This window comes from Anastrepha obliqua, chromosome 3 (genome assembly GCF_027943255.1).
Source record: "Anastrepha obliqua isolate idAnaObli1 chromosome 3, idAnaObli1_1.0, whole genome shotgun sequence".
Classification (NCBI taxonomy): domain Eukaryota; kingdom Metazoa; phylum Arthropoda; class Insecta; order Diptera; family Tephritidae; genus Anastrepha; species Anastrepha obliqua.
The window spans coordinates 89,102,600-89,122,352 of NC_072894.1; the positions used below are offsets into that span (position 1 = coordinate 89,102,600).

The window sequence follows — 19,753 nt, forward strand, 5'->3', positions numbered from 1 at the left end:
CTCACCACAAATAGGAGGAGGAGCTCGGCCAAACACCTAACAGAAGTGTACGCGCCAATTATTTATTTATTTATTTTACTATATGATCACCCTATGCTCTGAACAGGTTGATTGAAATATTCTTTCTAGACACCACTAATTTTTCAGGTTAAATATTTTCATTCGTGCTGCATCGCCTTGGCTTTATCATGAAGATTTTCAGCCTTGAGTTTCGATTACTATTGCAATAAAAAACAGGCCTATAAAAAATGGTTTTTCCCGCCTTGTGGGTGGAATTTTACCCGTATGGTTTATTCAATCGATCTTCTTGTGTTACCTTCTGTGCGGAAGGTCTATGAGTATTGTACATAAAATAGGCTACTAGAAAAGTTATTCTCCATCACAGGAGATACATTCGCTTTGTACTCTTTTAGGCCAATGAGCTGTGAATGTACGCCTTCGCTTTGTAAATGGGTACTCGAACCAACCGAATTTGAAGTGTCCGCACTTGTAAATGTAGTGACAGAAACAGCAACGCCGACGTTCGGGAAACCATTGTAAAAATAGAAAAATCAATTTTATGCAACGCAGCGCTCGGATGGAAAAAACTACCACAACGCCGACGAAAATGAAACAACATAGGCAACATAAAACGTCATGAATTTGTGTTGGCGACAATACAAGCGACCAACTGTAGACAGGAGCTAGCTGGCAACCGAGCAAGAGTATGAGAGTATTTTTGAGAGCAGCATAATAATTGTTGAATGGATAGAAGTTTCGAAAACGGCGAAAAAAGCTTTTAGGGCTGTTTCCGGAGCAGCGAAATAAAACGCCGAAACGAGAGGCATTCGCTCACACATACTTATAGTCATCCCCATCTATTGCGCTCACTCTTCTCCAAATTCTCTAGACTGTTGACAATTGTTGATGATTGATATGGGGCGAACGACTGGCTAAAAGCCGAAAACTTGCTCTCTCATGCGAGTGGATGGTGAATTTCCATGGTAAGCAAAGCTTATTTTTGTTGTTAAGCTTCCGTATTTTCCTAAGAACGAACGAACTGTTCCATGCAAGTACGAGTAGTTTAGTTTCGGTTAGATGCGCGCAGAAAAATACTAAGAAATACGGCGCAGTACATATTCTTCCTAAAGACGCGTGTGGAAAATTTGTGAAAATCTGGTGAAAACTTAATGAAAATGAGGAGAAAATATGAAAAATAAATAAATAAATAATTGATAGAAGTTGTAAAAAGACCTGAAAAAGGCAAATGATAATGAAAATCTACAGCACTCATAGCAATTTCATGTGAAAGTGTGTAAGTGTGTGTGTGTATGTGTATCCATGTATGTATGACGAGAAGAAAATCAGGAGGAAGAAGAAGCATTTAAGGCATATTAAGTAGCAGTATTGGAGCCGAAAGGAAGCAGCAAAAACCGATTCGCCAGTCCAATCAGCGAAAACGGGAGCTGCGAAAAGCAAAAAGGACGACGGAAGTAATGGTGGATAGACGAGTAAAAGAGTTGAAAATCTTTGGAATTGAAAAACTTAAGAAGGTGAGAAAGGCTGTAGGAGTTATAGATGGTTAACTAGATAGAGTGCGACTATTAACCATTTATATTGTGCATCTGAAAGAAAAGGTATTTTTGGGCTATCTAGCGGTTTGCAGTAGTTGTCTCATTAGCCGGAATACCATACTTCGATTCTTCGCATGAATTTCACTCTCCATATAATTGGTGGTTGACTGGCCCGCCGTCAGCATTATCAACTGCCTGCTTCAAAAAAGCGACGCGCCCTGCTTTTATTCCCAATACGTTCCACTCCCTCACGTCGCTACTCCGACTGGCTTCTACTCCGGTGCATAGTCGACTCCATAGACATATTTAAAAAGCTGTTTATTGGTACCGTTGTAGTTAACTTTATTAAGTGTTGACGGCGGCATTCCTTTACGCGTTGCGAAAAGCTTTATTCCATTTACCAGTGGTGGTTTCCTATAGGAATTGCTCTGAATTGCATCCGACACTGGGAAGCGGGTATGTGAAATATAATGGGGTTGATAGAAATCATGCAGTAAAAGACTAGCATGCAGGTGCTTAGTTTTCCAAACGCCAACGCGAAAAGTATTACGTATTTATCGTACTTGTATGGCGTAAAAAAACAATCAGCACCAGACCAAGAAGAAAAGCAACAAAGATCATAAACACAGTTAAAATGGCCAATGTCGCAGTGATACAATGATTGCAAGGCGCTAAGTGATTTTTGCACCACTGGAAAGTATTTTAGAATTTCGTAAAGAAAAATGCCACTTGTAGCGAAAAACAGCAACCCAGAAGCATCCACATATTTGGCAGCAAGAAGTAACAGCATATAACAATTTAATAATACATTTTAGACGAGCCCGTACAACATACCCCTGAAAAAATAACAAATACAAACGGGAAAAGTAAGACAACCACCGCCAACCAGCCACACTGGAAAGAAGAGGCGTCAGCCGAGCGCGCGCGGTATCAGCTGTCATTTAAGTATGTGTCATGTTCGCAAGCACATTACAGACATACATGTGTATGTATGTAGATATGTTTGCTAAAGTTTATGGCAGTGCGTAAATATGCATGTATGACTCTTATCCCAGCCCGTCTTTGTTTTGATATCATTGCTTTTTTTTTTGTTAGCGCTATAGTTCACACCGAAATACCATTTTCTCTCTACGTATAAGTATATATAAATGTATGTGCTTGTGTATTCTATATTCACCTCTGTTTCTGTTTTACTGCTGCTTTAAAAAACAAAAAATCTAAGAGTACACTGAAAACTCTCTCGAACCGAAAGTCAACGTCAAGTAATATTTGTCCGCCCAAGAGAGGTGTCCGTCTACTATCAAAGGGCCAACACATTATTTTCTAATTTAAGTGAACATAAAGTAAATCAATAAAAAAAGAAATCAGTTCAAGCCTATACAATATGTGATAAATGTATATGTATGTATACATATGTATATGCATACATATATATACATAATTTGTATATGTATTTTAAAAAAACTCAGAAATCGCTTGACGTAAACATTTTGTTTTGCTTCAGAGATCATATCTTGAATTTGGCTTTGTTAAACTTCTGCCTGAAAATATGTATTTGGGTCCAATAGCAATGAAGTCGTTTTTGCAAATCGAAAGACTATTAGGGAATCATTAAGTAGGGAGATGGAAGTCGAAACTTTAAACAATGTGAGGCTTGTGAGCATCTCTGGAAACTGTAAATTCTGTATGTACATATGCCCATATATGTGTATGTATTTCACAAATTGAACTATGCTGGGTATGGTTGAATTTGTTGTAGTTTCATTTTATATGGGAAACAGCAGCATCATTGCTACAACAGTTGAGGAACTATACAATCTGCAAATGTACAACAGTACATATACGATTACCACACCTGAAAACTAATAAAGTTACTTTTCGTTCGGTTATGGGCGAATCTCCCGAACCTGACGATTTAACGTTATGAGCATGACAATTTTTAAATCGATCCCACACATATAAACTATTTATTAAATTATTTAAGGGATCCCGGTGGTATCAAGCTTGAAAATTTAGGGTTTTTTCAGGAATTTTTTTTACAATAAAAAAATTAAAAACGATATTTAAAATTTTTAGGCTTTTTATTGCTTTTTTTTATTTTATTTATTTATTTATTAGAATTAATATATAAAGGGTTTTTCAGTAAGAGCGCTTCAACTTTTGCACTTTTTTGAATAAAACACAAACGGTTTGATTTTTTTTACTAATTTTTTTTTTATTATCGAGTTTGAACATATACATTTAAGTATGAAATTCGATTTCTTTTGCATGACCACCGCGTGCACGTTTTACGAAGTCTAATCGTTGAACCTAATTTTCGACCACTCTTTTGCATAAATCGGTCGAAATTCCAGCAATTTCGCGTTCAATATTGGCTCTGAGCTCACAAATCGTCGCCGGCTTGTTACTGTAGACCAATGACTTCACATAGCCCCAAAACGGGACGGCTTGTTAAATGGACCGTAAAATGGCCGTAATGCTCTTAAAGTAGCAGCAACAGAACGATTATTTTCATAAAAAATTTGCACGATTTGCAATCGTTGCTCAAGTGTGTAGCGTTCCATGATGAAATGTATACTAATGAAGTTTACAAATGACAAGCGAAAAATAAAAAATATTGCGTCGTTCGCCCTCCCTATCGGAAAAAAGTTGAAGCGCACCTATTGAATAACCCTATAATACTAAAACTAATACAAGAACGAGTACTAGCTGCCAGGGCCTACAACTCGATAGTTAGAACAGTCTGTGTTATTATTAGCAAATCATATTAAATCATAGTAGTTAAGTTACAATCTTTCAAAAAATTATTTAAAGCAGTTATATTGGTGGTAGAAACCGTGGCCAGCAGAGCAGAAGGTTTGGTGGATCCGAAGTGTTTTTTCTGAAACTTTCTAAGGTACGACAATCGTTTAAAAGAGGGTCAGCTGATGCGTTATTATCACAAAATAGGCTTTGTTGTTGGGTACCTCCTGTGAGGAGGTGTTGGTGTGTGAGTTTAGTATGTCCGATGCTGGGTCTGGCGAACTGGCTTGATAAATATCGAGGTGTATTACTTGGGTATAGAGATGGTTTGCGCCTGTCGTTGAATATTTCTTTTTTATTTATTCTTTTACATACAAACATAAAAAACAATTTTTTTTTTAATTTTCTTAATTTTAAAAATAACGCTGAAGTTGACCCTCCCGAAAGATTTGATCTGGACGGTGTTGTCCATTTTGGCTCTTCTATTTATCTGAAACACAAAAGCCAAAAAAATTATTAATCAGTATGACTGTAACTATGTCCCGCTAAAATAAAATAAAAAAAACGATTTTGGTTTTGAATTTGACAGTCTAAAAATCGGGTTTTTTCAGTTTTTTAATCAAAAAAATTCGAAATAATTGAAAAGTAATATCATTCTAGTACGGGCGGTAGCCATTGATGTTGTGGACAACATATTAAAATTTCAGACAATTCAATTGAATAGTTTTTTTTTTTTTTTTTGACAACACCAGGTCGAAAAAAGCCGTTTCGAGATAAATGAGTTTGAAGTTTTAGGTACTGGAGCGGGCGGACCGCTCTCTACCTAGTTAATGGGCTGTAGAAGCTATAATATTGGGAATTTCTGCATGAAAATTCCACAGTATATGCTTAAGATACTATACTTTTGAAATATCGAAAAAACAAAATGAATTTCTAGAACACCGGGTCCTCTTATAATCCATTGAGAAAACAGTAAATTCTTGCGTTATTCACTTCATTCAAATAACTACTTACATATATACTCGTACTGATAATGTTATTGATCGATCGCATACAATTTCAACCTGTTATTTTTAGTCTGTCAACACGTTATAAAAACAAACTACATGTAAAGTCACTCATGCAATGAATCGCCCGACAATAGATTATTTATTTTTTTAACATATTTTTTCGGGTTGGTTTTCCATTACCTTATTATGTCGTAAGTGCATGAATCTGATTTGAAAATTATTACACGCAAATGTAGTCAGTATATCAACCTTTTGATTTATAGTACTTTTATAAATTACCATTAAGAATTAGTAGGAAAGAATTGTGGTACACTGCGGTGACAGAAAGGAGAATTCTATTGAATGAGATACAAACGGGTACATGATCCTGAGCGTGTTCGTGGGTCTTAGCTGCAGGCCGACGGACGTCAACTTCCCCACACAGACTATATATAAATATATGAATATGTTTTCCTTTAACTCTTTGTGGAGCACAGGATTTCAACAATTCCAGATCGCCAGCGAGTACGGTTTTGTGCTATACCCATAAGTTCGCTCCATGATAAGCCAAGAGTTGGCATTTCGGTTTCGTTCGATCTTCGTCACGTTGTGCGAGGTATTCTAACTGAACGTCCCACCTTAAAGCTTGTTTAACCACATTATTTTCGTCTTTTCCGAAGTGGGTGACCAATCCATTGCCATTTCCTTCTCCGCACTTCACAGGCAATCCCGACCTGATTGAGTTTTGGCTTATTTTACGCGGCCAGAACACAAGCCACGTAAATTTTCTTTTTTTTCAGAAATGAAACTATACTTTTTTTACTTATTATGAATTATAAAACCTGGCCTAAATGCTAGGCACTTAGTACTAGAGCAGAAATATTCTTAATAGAGCTTAGGGTTTTAGAAGTGCCAGTCCTTCTTAAAATTCGACCATTTTCATAATAAGTTTCAATAATTTAAACGCGTTGTTCTCTGGTGTAAAATTGTACATCTTTCTACTTGGTAAATGTCAAAGATGGCATCAAAATAGTACCGCCTAGGAATTATTTACTACTGACACCTAAGCGTCACTTTTGGAAGACCCTTTACATATTTACATGCGGCTCTAAAACAATATTTTTAGATAGTGAAAATTTGGAATAAAAACTGGGGTCATTTTTGGTCCAAATATTCGCCTGCGGCGATTATTATTTTTTAAATATATGTATAACTTTTACGATACAAGAGCATTTTCATAGATATTATGAATTATTAATTGTGCTCGCTGGTTTAACAATTGCGTTATACAGTACATATTTACATTTGTGAAGCAACATCAAGACGCACGCTGCAAAGGAGGAGCTCGGCCAAACACCTAACAGAAGTGTGCGCCACATTTTTTTTATAGAATAAGCAAATACGATCGTAAAGAAACGTAATTTTTACACTTTTCCAGGGGATTCTATAGGAACCCTCAGGTTTATAGGAGGTTGACACTTGCATAGTTAAAATTGTGGTTCCTTGCTATTTATAATGGGAGTAATGAACGGTGCCCTCACCTCGTCGTTGGGCCATCGCTTGCGCCGCATTTTTGTTGATTGACCTCATATGGATTTATTATTCAGATTTATTGGAAAAGTGTTAAAAACTTGGACTGATCGAATGGACTCTGTAGCTCGTAGCCGCGGCGGATATATACCGGATATCATATTCAAAAAATAAATGTCAAAGATCAAAAATTTTGTCTCGTGTTTTTTGTTATGTGTAATTAAATACTGGAAGACCTTAAAATAACTTGAAGCGTGTGTGTTTTTGATTTGATGATATCGGCAGATACACACATTTAGTTTCCTTTGCTGTAAGAACCACTAATAAAAAGCCATTTTCCTTTTAGCTTATTCACAATTTGTTATCGCTAAGCAGCATCCTAGTCCAGATTATAAATCCGCAACAAATTTTCTCAACAAAGCTCTATATTTTTGCATTCTAAATATTGATAGATACATGTACATTATCTTCTTGACATACTTGACACCACTTTTAACCTCACTTTTTTGTTTAATAGTAAACTTCACAAATTTTGCAACTACTGGAATTTGTAGCATAAAACGCAAACTAAATTCTCGTAAACTGAACCAGTACGAAACCAGCGAACACTCAATGTAATTTAATTCTCAGAAATATCAGTAACATACGAAACAAAAGTGTGAACTAAATAGAACATATTCTAAAATATACAGGTTCCTCTGACGTTTCAAGCTACATATAACCCTCATTATCCATGAGTTTGTTTTATTTCAAAATTAACAGTCAGTTCAATTTTAATTTTACTAAAATTTCCTGGGGTATATAAAGTTCGGTCAAAACCGAATTTAGCCTTCATTTTAAATTTAAGCAGAATATCAAATAAAATATCCAGATAATCCCACTGCAGCTCAGTGGGTGCTGAATAGGGATGTATGTCCGATTATGGCAGTTTTCCAATATGGATTCAAAGGAAATCATTGTATTCTTTGGTGATGGACCCACGTCCACTTAGGATAGATGTTTATGTAAGCTTAACTGACTTAAACGGCGTCTTCAAAGAGGTTATTTGTTCCTAAAGTTGTATAAAAACTTTCATTTGAAAGGAATTCTCCGTCCATACGAAACGACCGTCCAATAGAAGTGAGTTTTCACTGTATACTTAATATTTCTCCATTAGCAAAGAGGAAGTTAGTGCCCCCAATACCAATTTAAATATGTATCTTATTAGACTAACAACGCGTCTGAAAGCACCGCCATGGCCGTCTCCAATAAACATGCACGCTTTCAAATATGCTCTTACCTATTTATCTACACACACCATATAGATGTGTTTATACATACATACATATATGTGCATACAAATGTTTATACAAAGTCAGCTCTGCTTTATATCCGTAGAGAAAGAGAGAAAGTTATTGTTTAAGAAGAAAAAGAGCGACTGCTCGCAAATGCAGAGCATAAAGATTATTTTGTTGCACAAATGTATGCCAGTAACAACAGACAACAATAAGCGAAACCCTTCTGCGAATTACGGTTGTCAAAGCTGGTCAAAGCCGAATAATACATATGTACACGTGTGTCTATATATATGTATGTACATACATAACATATTGGAATTTCGCTCACATATACTTTGTGAAATGTGTGTGTGACATTCCCAAGCAAACTTATTACTCAAATTCTATAGGTAGTAAAATTTTAATTCAGGGTCTGATATTACAGGGTGAACGATATGAAGTGTTACCAACTTCACACTGCTTGTATTTGTAAAACAGCTCATGACATCAACGTCAAAATTGTTCTAATGACAGTTCAATATATTGTTTATAAGCCATCGAAAGCATTTGCTCTCAGTTGTGTTGACTTTTTTTTCTGTGATGGAATTCAAACGTAATAGTGTGATTGCGTTATTTTTTTATTTTTTATTTATTTAAAAGAGTAACAGTTATTAATAACTATTCCACTTACGAAAATAAGCACTGGCTGCCAGGGCCTTCGGCTTATGGTATCTTAATTAGAGTAATAATATAGGTAAGTAACTAAACAAGAAGATGGGAGAGAGGAGTTGAGGGAGTTTTAAAAGATTAGTGGGTAGTGTGAGTTTGACCGGAGTATAATTTTATATATGTATGTATATCTAGTTTTCGCAAAGAGTTAAAGTTCTAATTTAGTTAGTTTAATAAATTTACAAATTAAATTAATGCTGTTGTCATCTGTGTTGTGGAGTAGCTTCGTTATATTTGGCTGGAAAATCACAACCAGCCATTGTTCGTGAGCTCAGTCACCTCAAAGTGAATAAAATGTTGTGTATCGCACTATAAAACGTTACAATGATACTGGTAGCATTGCAAAACGCTATGGAGATGGACCAAAAAAAAACCGAAACAACGCCAGAACTGGTTCGGAAAGTGAAGGCTCGACTTGAACGAAATCCATGTCGAAGTGGAAGAAAAATGGCCAAAGAACTGAAAATATCGCAAGACAGCATTCGACGCATATTGAAAAATGAGCTCAAGGTCAAGGCTTACAAGTTCCAGCACACGATCTTTCACCCCAGCAAAAAAATGTTCGGTGCGAAAGAGCAAAGGAGTTGTTGCGCTTGCACGAACGTGGCGAATTTCCTAACATTGTGTTTTCTGATGAAAAAAATTTCCCAATTGAGTAGTTCATAAAAACTCAAAACGATCGTGTTTACTTGACCGAACGCTCATACGAGAATTTGAGCCTACGTATGGCCACTCGAAGCAATTCCCCATCGCAAGTAATGGTTTGGGCCGCAGTGACCGTTGATGGACGCTCTCCAATCGCTTTTATCGAGCTTGGTGTCAAAGTGAATGCGACTTATTATCGGGAAAATGTTTTAGAAGCTGCACCGTCTTATAAATCTCGTGTGAATCAAGAATGGTTAAAAAATCATGTTTCACACTTCATAAAAAATATGACAGTATGGATGCGCTGAAAAATGCGATTATACGAGAATGGGTCAAAATACCTCAAGATCACATTCGTGCAGCATGCAACTAATTTTTTGACCGTTTGAAGGCTATAGTCAAGGCAAAAGGTGGTCATATCGAGCTAAAGTGAATATATGTTAAAATTGTAATCATGTTTGAACAATTTTGTCTTTGAAATCAATAAAAATTAGTTTCACACAAAAAAGTTATGGTTTTTTGAATAGGTAACACTTCATATCGTTAATATACAGGGTGATATTTGATTACCTTTACAAATGACTGGGATATACCAATTTTATTCATACTTCCCGTCATATCATCAACTCCGTTACTCACCATTGCGCATTGTTGATCCAGTATCCATTCAATTCAGCACTGTGGATTGGATTTTTATACTCAACTTATTCCCGACGTTAATGCGTTGTATTTACCACTCGTAAGGAACAGATGAGGACAGATGGCATCTCGAAATGTTCTTATCTACCATCAGACCCTAATTAGTAAAAAAATTTATTTGCGAAGGCCCTTAAATTTCATAGATAGATAATATGTGATAATATGATATGTACAACATATTCAGCATACATCAGATATTAAATAATTCAATTGGCAGGCCAACAGCTCTAACACATAGTTTTATTTCTTAGCTGCTAAGGGGACGTCGGTTTCGTCATCAGCGATTATTGGTTCTGCGGCGCATATTCTCTATGAATTTCGGTGCCGCCACTATTCGGAAAAAGTCAAGAATTCAATCACTGAGCGTTGCGTAGGTATTTCTTTCGAAAACTACGTCCATATATATGCATTAAATTTCGCCCACGATAACGCTGACTCGAAACACCTGTTGTGCACGATCCCAAAGGGAGCATGTAGAGGCATCCTTTATTTCTACTACAAATGGGCAGGTTTGTTTTTTAAGTTAACGAATAGTAACCAAAGCCGCCCTCGAATCGCCATGCATAAGCGAATGGTGAATAGATGCAACCACTGGCATAAATAAACATACGCTGACAGTATTTCACTTAAGGACAATTAGCTTTGCTAGAGAGGTAACGTCATTGAATATGGTATAGTGAGTTATAGCAGTTGTATGAAGTATAATCATACTCGCCAGTAGTGAATTTTGCTCAATAACTTCCATCAGTAGAGTTCGAACATGGTGAGCAGAGAAGTGAGGAATCGAATATGGCTATGAAACAGCGCAAATCCTATAAATATGTACTTACAAATACCATATTTCTGTCCTACTATTAAATATGGCTTTGTTTTAAAAGTTCATCTGGTAATCTTATCTGAAAGTATTTAAGATGAGCGTCATCTAAATATGCATTTTACTGACTAATTTTTCAAGGATATGACCTACAAAATAGCTTGTATATAAAAACACTTCCATTAATTATTAAATTAGTTCCTTTTAAAATATCTTTCTAAAAGCAACCATTTTGCGAAACTCTCACTGAATTCCATTTGTAAAAAACTCTATTTAATACGTCTAATACTGAGTGACAATGATCCGGTACATTTTTAGAGACCTAGTGCAAGTTGCGCCACCAGAACAGGGTATCCGCACACAAGAATGAAAGCAGTAACAAACGTATATTTTACGAGCCTCGAGAAATCGTAGTATTAAGTGCAAAGATCGATTAAATTTTCAGTGGCTTATTGATCCGCGCTCGTATTTGGACATACAATATTGGGTATGAGAATAAGTTTCCGCCCTCGTAAAAGAGGTGTCGCTGCTGATAATATTTTTGTGTTCACTCTAATAATATACTGGTGATTTGAAGGTGCATATGTGAAGTCTCAATCACAGTAGTTGACATTCGTTTGAAGCATAAGATACTTTTTTATCTGACGTCAAAAATGTCTACGTTCGTCCCGAAAAAGCAGCATTTACGAGATCTCATGCTTCCTTATTACCTTTTAAAGAAAAGTGCAACTTAAATGTGTCGTATATTGATCAATATTTACGGTAATCACGCTCCATCAAATACAACTTGTAAAAAGTGGTTTCGACGCTTGCAAAGTAAAATCAGTTAAAAAAATTTTAATTTTCATCGAAATGGTCACCTTCAAACCTTCATGGATATTGACGTCGCTGCTCGAATCAAAGATTGTTTGAGACTCTCCAAATTTCTGTAAGGCCTTCGAGAGGCCATGCTCTCCAATTCTGAACACAAACTGTAGTCGAATAGATTCAGATCTGGACTTCCAGACGGCCAATCATCTGCGGCTCTGAACTCAAGAATATTGTCTTTTAGCCCCTGCTGGGTGGTTTTTGCCTTATTGGCTGGAGCGGAATCTTGCTGGGAGGTCCAACGCTCTCTACTGAAGAGAGTACTGATCAACTGCTTCACAACGTCTTTTAAGACATCCTCCTGGTACACTTTTGGCACGATCTGAATCCCTTTTTCGCAGAAATGAAGAGATGTAACGTCTTTACAAGCCATTCCCCACCAAACCATTACGGAGGCTGAATGGTGACTTAGACTTGACATTGATCTGATCAGTACATTCATTTCTCTGGACATAATATTCTGCGTTCTAAAGTGATTTGGAGGATGGTTCCATATGTAGAAGTCCATGCAAGTAGGGAAAGTTACAGCTCGCTATTCACTTGGGAGTGGCCAGGACAATTCTTCTATATACATATGGTTCAAGCAACTCCCAACTCCCGGGATTAGCCCAAGTATTCTCTGGGTAGCTTCCGAACACCCGTTCGGGAGTGAGCTAAAGTGAGAAAGCGAAGCATTCCATGATAGCTGGTTGTGCGCTGGGTTTGGAACCCGCCACTTAAAAACCCCCCCAATGAAAACATGCACAAAGCCGCGGATGAGCACTTCCTATACTGATGACGGCCCCTGCAAACGAACTAAGGACTACGATTTGAGGGCATGCACCTGGAATGTCCGGTCCCTTAATTGGAAGGTGCCTCGTGATAGTAAAGGCTGACATCCCTGCCATTCAAGAGATGCGATGGACGGGGAGAGAGACTTCGTCACCAAGAATTGTCGTTCATTCCGGGGGACGAGCGCCTCATAATAATCCGCTTCAAAGCACGATTTTTTACGCGCAGATGGAAGAGAAGGACGATGTGACCAAAGATTCCTTCTATGACCGCCTGGAACGTTCCTATGAGTGCTGCCCCGCCACGACATAAAAATCGTATTTGGCGACTTCAACGCCAGGGTGGGCAAGGAGGGAATTTTTGGTCCTACAGTCGGAATATTCAGCCTGCACAACGAAACATCCGGTAACGGACAGAGGCTAATCGACTTCGCTGGGGCCCGAAACATGGTAGTCTGCAGCACCAGATTCCAACATAAGAAAATACACTAAACAATGTGGCTGTCTCCTGGTCGAAAAACGCGAAACCAGATCGATCATGTTGTGATAGATGGAAGACACGCTTCTAGTGTTTTAGATGCACGTACGATCCGAGGACCCAACATTGACTCGGATCATTACCTTGTTGCAGCCAAACTACGCACACGCCTCTGTGCAGCAACAAATGTACATCTAACTACGCAAAGAATGTTCAACATCGAAAAGCTGCGATCACAACAGACAGCCAGAAGATTCGGCACCCAGCTCTCACTCCTGCTCTCAGAGAGTACTGCCTAACAAACCGGCATATACGAGCATTGAAGCAACATTTCTCGTTCTCTACGTACTGCCGCCGAAGAAGAAATCAGATTCCGGGCTAGCCCAAAAAAGCAGTTGGTACGACGAGGAATGTTATACTGCCGCAGAAAGAAACGATGCTGCCTATATAGCTACGCTGTGATCGAGCGCAACACGAGCCATGTGGGATCGCTACCGAGAGCTAAGGAAGGGAGACGTATTATCCGACAGAAGAAACGAGAGGCCGAAATACGTGAGTGCAAGGAGCTTGAGATGCTGGCCAATAGGAACAACGACCGAGAATTCTACCAGAAAGTTCGGCGGCTTACAGAAGGTTCTAAGATCGGGGAGTTTTCCTGTAAGAACAAAGACGGGGATCTGGTGACCGACGTACGGAGCATTCTTAAATTATGGAGGGAACACTTCTCGAACGTACTAAATAGTGACAACTGCGCATGCCACAGAGAATGTGAAGATCCCGATACCCCAATCGTTGACGACGGAATTGATGTTCCGCTACCCGACCATGACGAGGTGAGAATAGCGATAACGCCGCTAAAGAACAACAAAGCCGCGGGCGCCGACGGACTGCCGGCTGAGCTATTCAAACATGGCTGCGAGGAGCTGGAAAGATGCATGCACCAGATTATATGCAAAATATGGTCGAATGAAAGCATGCCTGCCGATTGGAATTTAAGTGTGCTCTGGCCAACCCATAAGAAGGGTGATCCTGCAATCTGTGCCAATTACCGCAGGATTAGTCTTCTAAATATCGCCTATAAGGTTCTGGTGTGGTTTAGACCTGGAAAGTCTACCATCGACGAAATATTCACAATACGCCAAATCTTGGAAAAGATCCATGAAAGTAGAATCCACACACACCATCTTTTTGTCGACTTCAAAGCTGCATTCAACAGTACGACAAGGAGTTTCCTATATGCCGCGATGTCTGAATTTGGTATCCCCACAAAACTAATACGGCTATGCAAGATGACGTTACTCAACACCAGCAGCGCCGTCAGAATTGGGAAGGACCTTTCCGAGCCGTTTTATACCAAACGAGGTTTCAAACAGGGTGACTCGCTGCCGTGTGACTTCTTTAACCTGATGTTGGAGAGTATCGTACGAGCCGCAGACCTTAATCGCTCAGGTACAATATTTTATAAGAGCGTACAATTATCGTCGTATGCTGATGATATTGACATCATCGGCCTTAACAACCGCGCTGTTCGTTCTGCCTTGTCCAAACTGGATAAAAAAGAAAAAGGCCTGGTGGTGAACGAGGCCAAGACGAAGTACCTCCTGTCATCAAACAAACAGTCGGCGCACTCGCATGTCGGCGCCTACGTCACTGTTACCTATGATTTCGAGGTTGTAAAAGACTTCGTTTATTTAGGAACTAGCATTAACACCGATAACAATGTCAGCCTTGAAATCCAACAAGTGCTGCTTTGGACTAAGTAGGCAATTGAGTAGTAAAGTCCTCTCTCGACGAACAAAACTAACACTCTACAAGTCTCTCATCACGCCCGTCCTAACGTATGGCGCAGAAGCTTGGACGATGACAACATCCGATGAAGCGACGATTGCAGTGCTTGGAGGAAAGCTTCTGCGTAAGATTTTTGGGCCTTTGCTCGTTGGCAACGGGGAATGTCGCAGGCGATGGAACGATGAGCTGTATGAGCTTTACGACGACATAGGCATAACGCAGCGAATTAAGATCCAGCGGCTACGTTGGCTGGGTCATGTCGTCCGAATGGATACAAACGCTCCGGCTTTGAAAGTATTCGATGCGGTGGTAGCAGAGCTGCTGGTGGTAGCAGAGCAAGAGGAAGACCTCCTCTGCGTTGGAAAGATCAGGTGGAGAAAGACTTGGCTTTACATGGTGTGTCCAATTGACGCCGGTTAGCACGAGAAAGAAACGACCGGCGCGATCTGTTAAACTCGGCCAAAATCGCGTAAGCGGATATCGCGCCATGATGTCCGGCATATATCCACCGCGGCTACGAGTTACATGATCTATTCGATCAGTCCAATTTTTGAGTAGTTTTTCCATTAAATCTCGATCGATTGTTAAACGCGCTATATGCACGTTGCGCCGTCTTATTGGAACCAAATGTGGCCGATTTTTAGTTGATTAATTTTTCGAAACACAAAAATTCAGTCAGTATGGCTCTATAGCACTCGCCATTTGTCATAACGGCAGCTTCTTCTTCATTTCGAAAGAAATGAGGACCAATGATGGCGCAATGCTTTATCAAGGGGAATTGAGTGTCTGAGATGGCGCCATTAAAAAACAGTTACTTTATTTTTCGCAATTTTGATAAGTCTGACGTTAGCTGCGTGCGGTATACAAAACAAACAAAACTAGGAGAAATTAAATGTTTGTGAAGATTCAGTGAATGGCTTAGTAATATTCTGATTTGTGAGGTTAAAACTAATCAAACTAATGACAACGAAGTGCCTTGTGTTAAATTGTGGAAGCACAAATTAATGTGAAGCCTCCAAATGCAGTTTGTTCGCTTTCTTATTCGGAAGATGCCGTGGCAGGAAAGTATGTGTGTGTGAGTATAATTTCTTGTGTTTTGTTGTTTCCATTGCTTCTTCTTCATAAACAAGTAACTCCCCTTCCTTTTGCTTGTTTATTCAAGGGCTCTCACAACACGGCGAATTCGGAAGTCGTAATCTTGTGTTCTATCATTCTTGATAATCTATAAACTTCGCGAACAGATTTTTTTTTTTTAAGTAAATTTCCATAATTTAGAAGCGTTGTTCTGGCATTAAACGATTTATGATAATTTGCCATCTCCTGAATAGAAATTTCAACACAGTTTGCCAGTCTCAGCTCTCAAACCATAATTATCGATACAGATAGTTCTCATGCAGCTAAAAACACAAAACAAAACTTATATTTACTTTTATTACATTTCGTTTTATTCAAGGGGGATCCATGAGAGGTAATGCAAGACGAAAATTTGCAATACTTTTTTGCAATTTGGTGGTTTGAGAGCTAAAATTTCAATCAAAATGCAAACGAACAAGCGAAACAATAACAAGAAAGCAGAGCTCTTCGCCATTGAAACCACCAAATCGCAAGATAAAAACACAAATCAGCAATATTAATCAGGTCGCAAATATGTAGTTATGCGCCTCCTACTCGAACCGGTTACATCAACTAAAGTAGGATATTTGTATAAGTGCTTTTCGCGTATATAGATACTGTAGTGCATAAGAGAAATATAAAGGAAGTGAGGTACTACAGTCCATTGGCCACATACCATAAATAAGTTACTACTTATCTACAGGATGCAATATCGCTGCCTAAACTCTTACTTCATTGAATACCCAACAGACTTGAAATCGGCTGCCATCCACAGTAGTTTATCGTTTATTCTAGAGAAGAAGTGGTTTCACTACATTGGGAGTCCTAACTAGAGGTATCGCATTAGGCCTCTAGGTGTAAGTAGGTCACCTAACCTATTTATCGTTTTGACTTCAGACGTTATAAATCTACTATCGGTTGGTTATAACATCTACAAGTACCTATACCAAATTCCTGAAAACAGCTTTCACAAGAAGGTGTGAACTTTAAAGCTGCTCGATAGAAAATTGTTTATATGCCGCTAAGTTTTAAATTGGATTTTTTTATGTTTCTATAGCCATCGTCTCAGTTCTGCACAATATATGTATGTATGTATTAGCACACATTACTAAGAGATAACAATTTTTTGGTAAACTCATTTACCGTGTCATTTTAAGGCCTTAGATTGATGTACTGCTTCAAAATTACATACATACCATACTTGTATAATTTCCAATATTGAAGGCGAAGCCATAACACGCCTGCGCTAAATATTTTGTCGTTCTTTATGCCTTATATTTGCCTTCATTGTTTAAAGGTGACGTCTGACGTGACAAGCAAAATGCTTTTCGAATGTTTCTCAATTTTCAAAAGTAACTGCAAGAGCTGCCATACCATGTAAAGTACTTTTCGGAGGCAGCCAAATAGTGGGCTGCAAGTTAACTTTCTGAAATTATACTTTGGCTGCCACCAACACTTTCCCGCATTACTTTTTGGCATTATATTCCGCCTATGTCAGCTGAGGTTTGTGATTCCTCTGCAGTCAAGGTTGTATTAAAAACGTGGAAATAAATACCCATAATTTGAAATTAAAAAATGATTTGATATTTAAGTGATCGAGCATAAAACATTTGGAATAACAAATACTTTAATGGCAAATGTCACAATGCCGGGTCGATTTGTGGGGAGGCAAAAAAATCGCCCATTGCTCTGTGAAAATCGTATTCTAGGGATCAAAATAAGAAACTTTGCCGAAGGAACCATACCTCTAAAACGAATTCTGATGTCCCCCAATTTGGATCGAACTTTTTAGTTTCTTTTCTATAACTCACTTAAATTAATTTTTTCATTTACATATGTTCTGACTAAATAAATTTCTTAAGAGAAAAAATAGATATTATTATAAATAAATAATAGATATTATTATATTATAAATAAATAAAAATAAAGAAAAAACCTAGCCATTTAGCTGTCTTTTTCATGTAAAGACCAAAAATGGTGATATTTTAAAATTGGGGACATCAGAATTCGTTTTAGAGGTATGGTTCCTTCGGCAAAGTTTCTTATTTTGATCCCTAGAATACGATTTTCACAGAGAAATGAGCGATTTTTAAATCGACCCGCCCTAACATATATATATATATATAATTGGCGCGTACACCCTTTTTTGGGTGTTTGGCCGAGCTCCTCCTCCTATTTGTGGAGCGCGTCTTGCTGTTGTTCCACAAATGGAGGGACCTACAGTTTCAAGACGACTCCGAACGGCAGATATTTTTTATGAGGAGCTTTTCCATGGCAGAAATACACTCGGAGGTTTGTCATTGCCTGCCGAGGGGCGACCGCTATTAGAAAAAACTTTTTCTTAATTTTGAACTTTCACCGAGATTCGAACCGACGTTCTCTCTCTGAATTCCGAATGGTACCAACCCGCACCAACCCATTCGGCCACGGCGGCCGCTAATAGCCTGATAATCACAGACTATATAAGTCTCATTTCCGGATTTTATTATCGAAAAATTAAACTAGTTTTTCTTATTTTCATGTATTCACACCGGAAAGTAAAACTTTTTTAAACCAAAAAATTGACTTGCCTTTTTCTCGAATAGCATATCTGCCCGCATGATTATATGGATCATATTGCAATTACGTCGTCAGTACCCCAAAAAAGAGCACTTATGTTACAATATAAAGCCAATTTATTTTATTTATTTATTTATTCATTTATATGGTGATTGAATCCTAACAGAACAAGAGTAAATCTTATAATTACAATTATGTTTTTCATAATAAAATTTATATTTATATTTTAAGTTACAAAAAAAAGAAATCAAGTATTCATTTAAAGAAACGACGAATTTACTTATTATTACAATTTGGGTATCAAAAATCTTTAACAGATTTGTTTTATATCTAAATCGCATATAGTTTTCTTTTTCTTACAATGGCACGATGGGATTTTTATTTATTATCAAGTTTCATATAAAATTTTGATTTCCTTAATCCCTATCACCTGCATACATTTGGTTAATTTTGGGAGCGCAACTAAAAAGCATCCGTTTTCTTGAAAAATTTAAAAAGAAGTAATATGAACAAAGTCACATAAAAACTTAAGCATTTATGTATTGCTATAAAAATCTGGGCGCGCCGGTAAAGCATTAGTACGAACATTCTGCATTCGATTCCTATTTGCGCCCAAGAAACATCAGAAGTTCATTCCAATAGGGGATGATTATGCAAAAAAAGTTGTAAGGTACAATTTCTTTAATGTAAATACTAACTTTTTTCAGAAAATGTTGCAAAAAATGTGTTTATAATCTGGAAAGTTGAAAATCATATGATATGAAAGTTCTCAATCGTAAGGGAGCATTCGAATTAAGGCACTTATTTGAAAAATGATATTACAATATTTTTAAATGAACCAAATGAAAGATGGTAACCTCAAATTCGCAAACAAGTCAAACGAGAATTTCTCTTTAATATCCGCTTGTGTATCATAGAAGTTATTTCGGCATTTCTCTCTTTTTAACTACGACTGAAATACTATTGTATAATATTATTCATTCAAATTTCAATTTGTTAGCTGCGCGACTGATTTTAAACAAAGGAAAAGGAATTACCAACGGTGTGTTGTGTGTGGCAAGAATAGGGACAATAAACTTGTGCGTCATTTTAAATGTCCTAATTGTCAAGTCAAGTAGGAAACTCTTCGCGCGAATTTGTATACGAAAATCATCCCTTACCGAGTATGAAAAAAAATCTCTTGTTATATATGAATTGACCATATTTCAAATGGTGGTCTGA

At 37.8% G+C, this 19,753-nt stretch overlaps 1 protein-coding gene across 2 annotated transcripts in view; it reads left to right on the forward strand.

The window, feature by feature from the left end:
* The first annotated feature begins 1,088 nt into the window (after positions 1–1,088).
* Positions 1,089–19,753, forward strand: part of LOC129242740 (uncharacterized) — a 42,961-nt gene continuing 24,296 nt past the window's right edge. The window contains exon 1 of one of the 2 annotated variants that reach the window (XM_054879544.1): positions 1,089–1,532. The gene's annotated coding sequence lies outside the window, so the exon portion shown is untranslated. Of the gene's footprint in view, positions 1,533–1,811; positions 2,499–19,753 lie in introns of those variants that run through there. The other variant, XM_054879545.1, reaches the window with a different exon arrangement.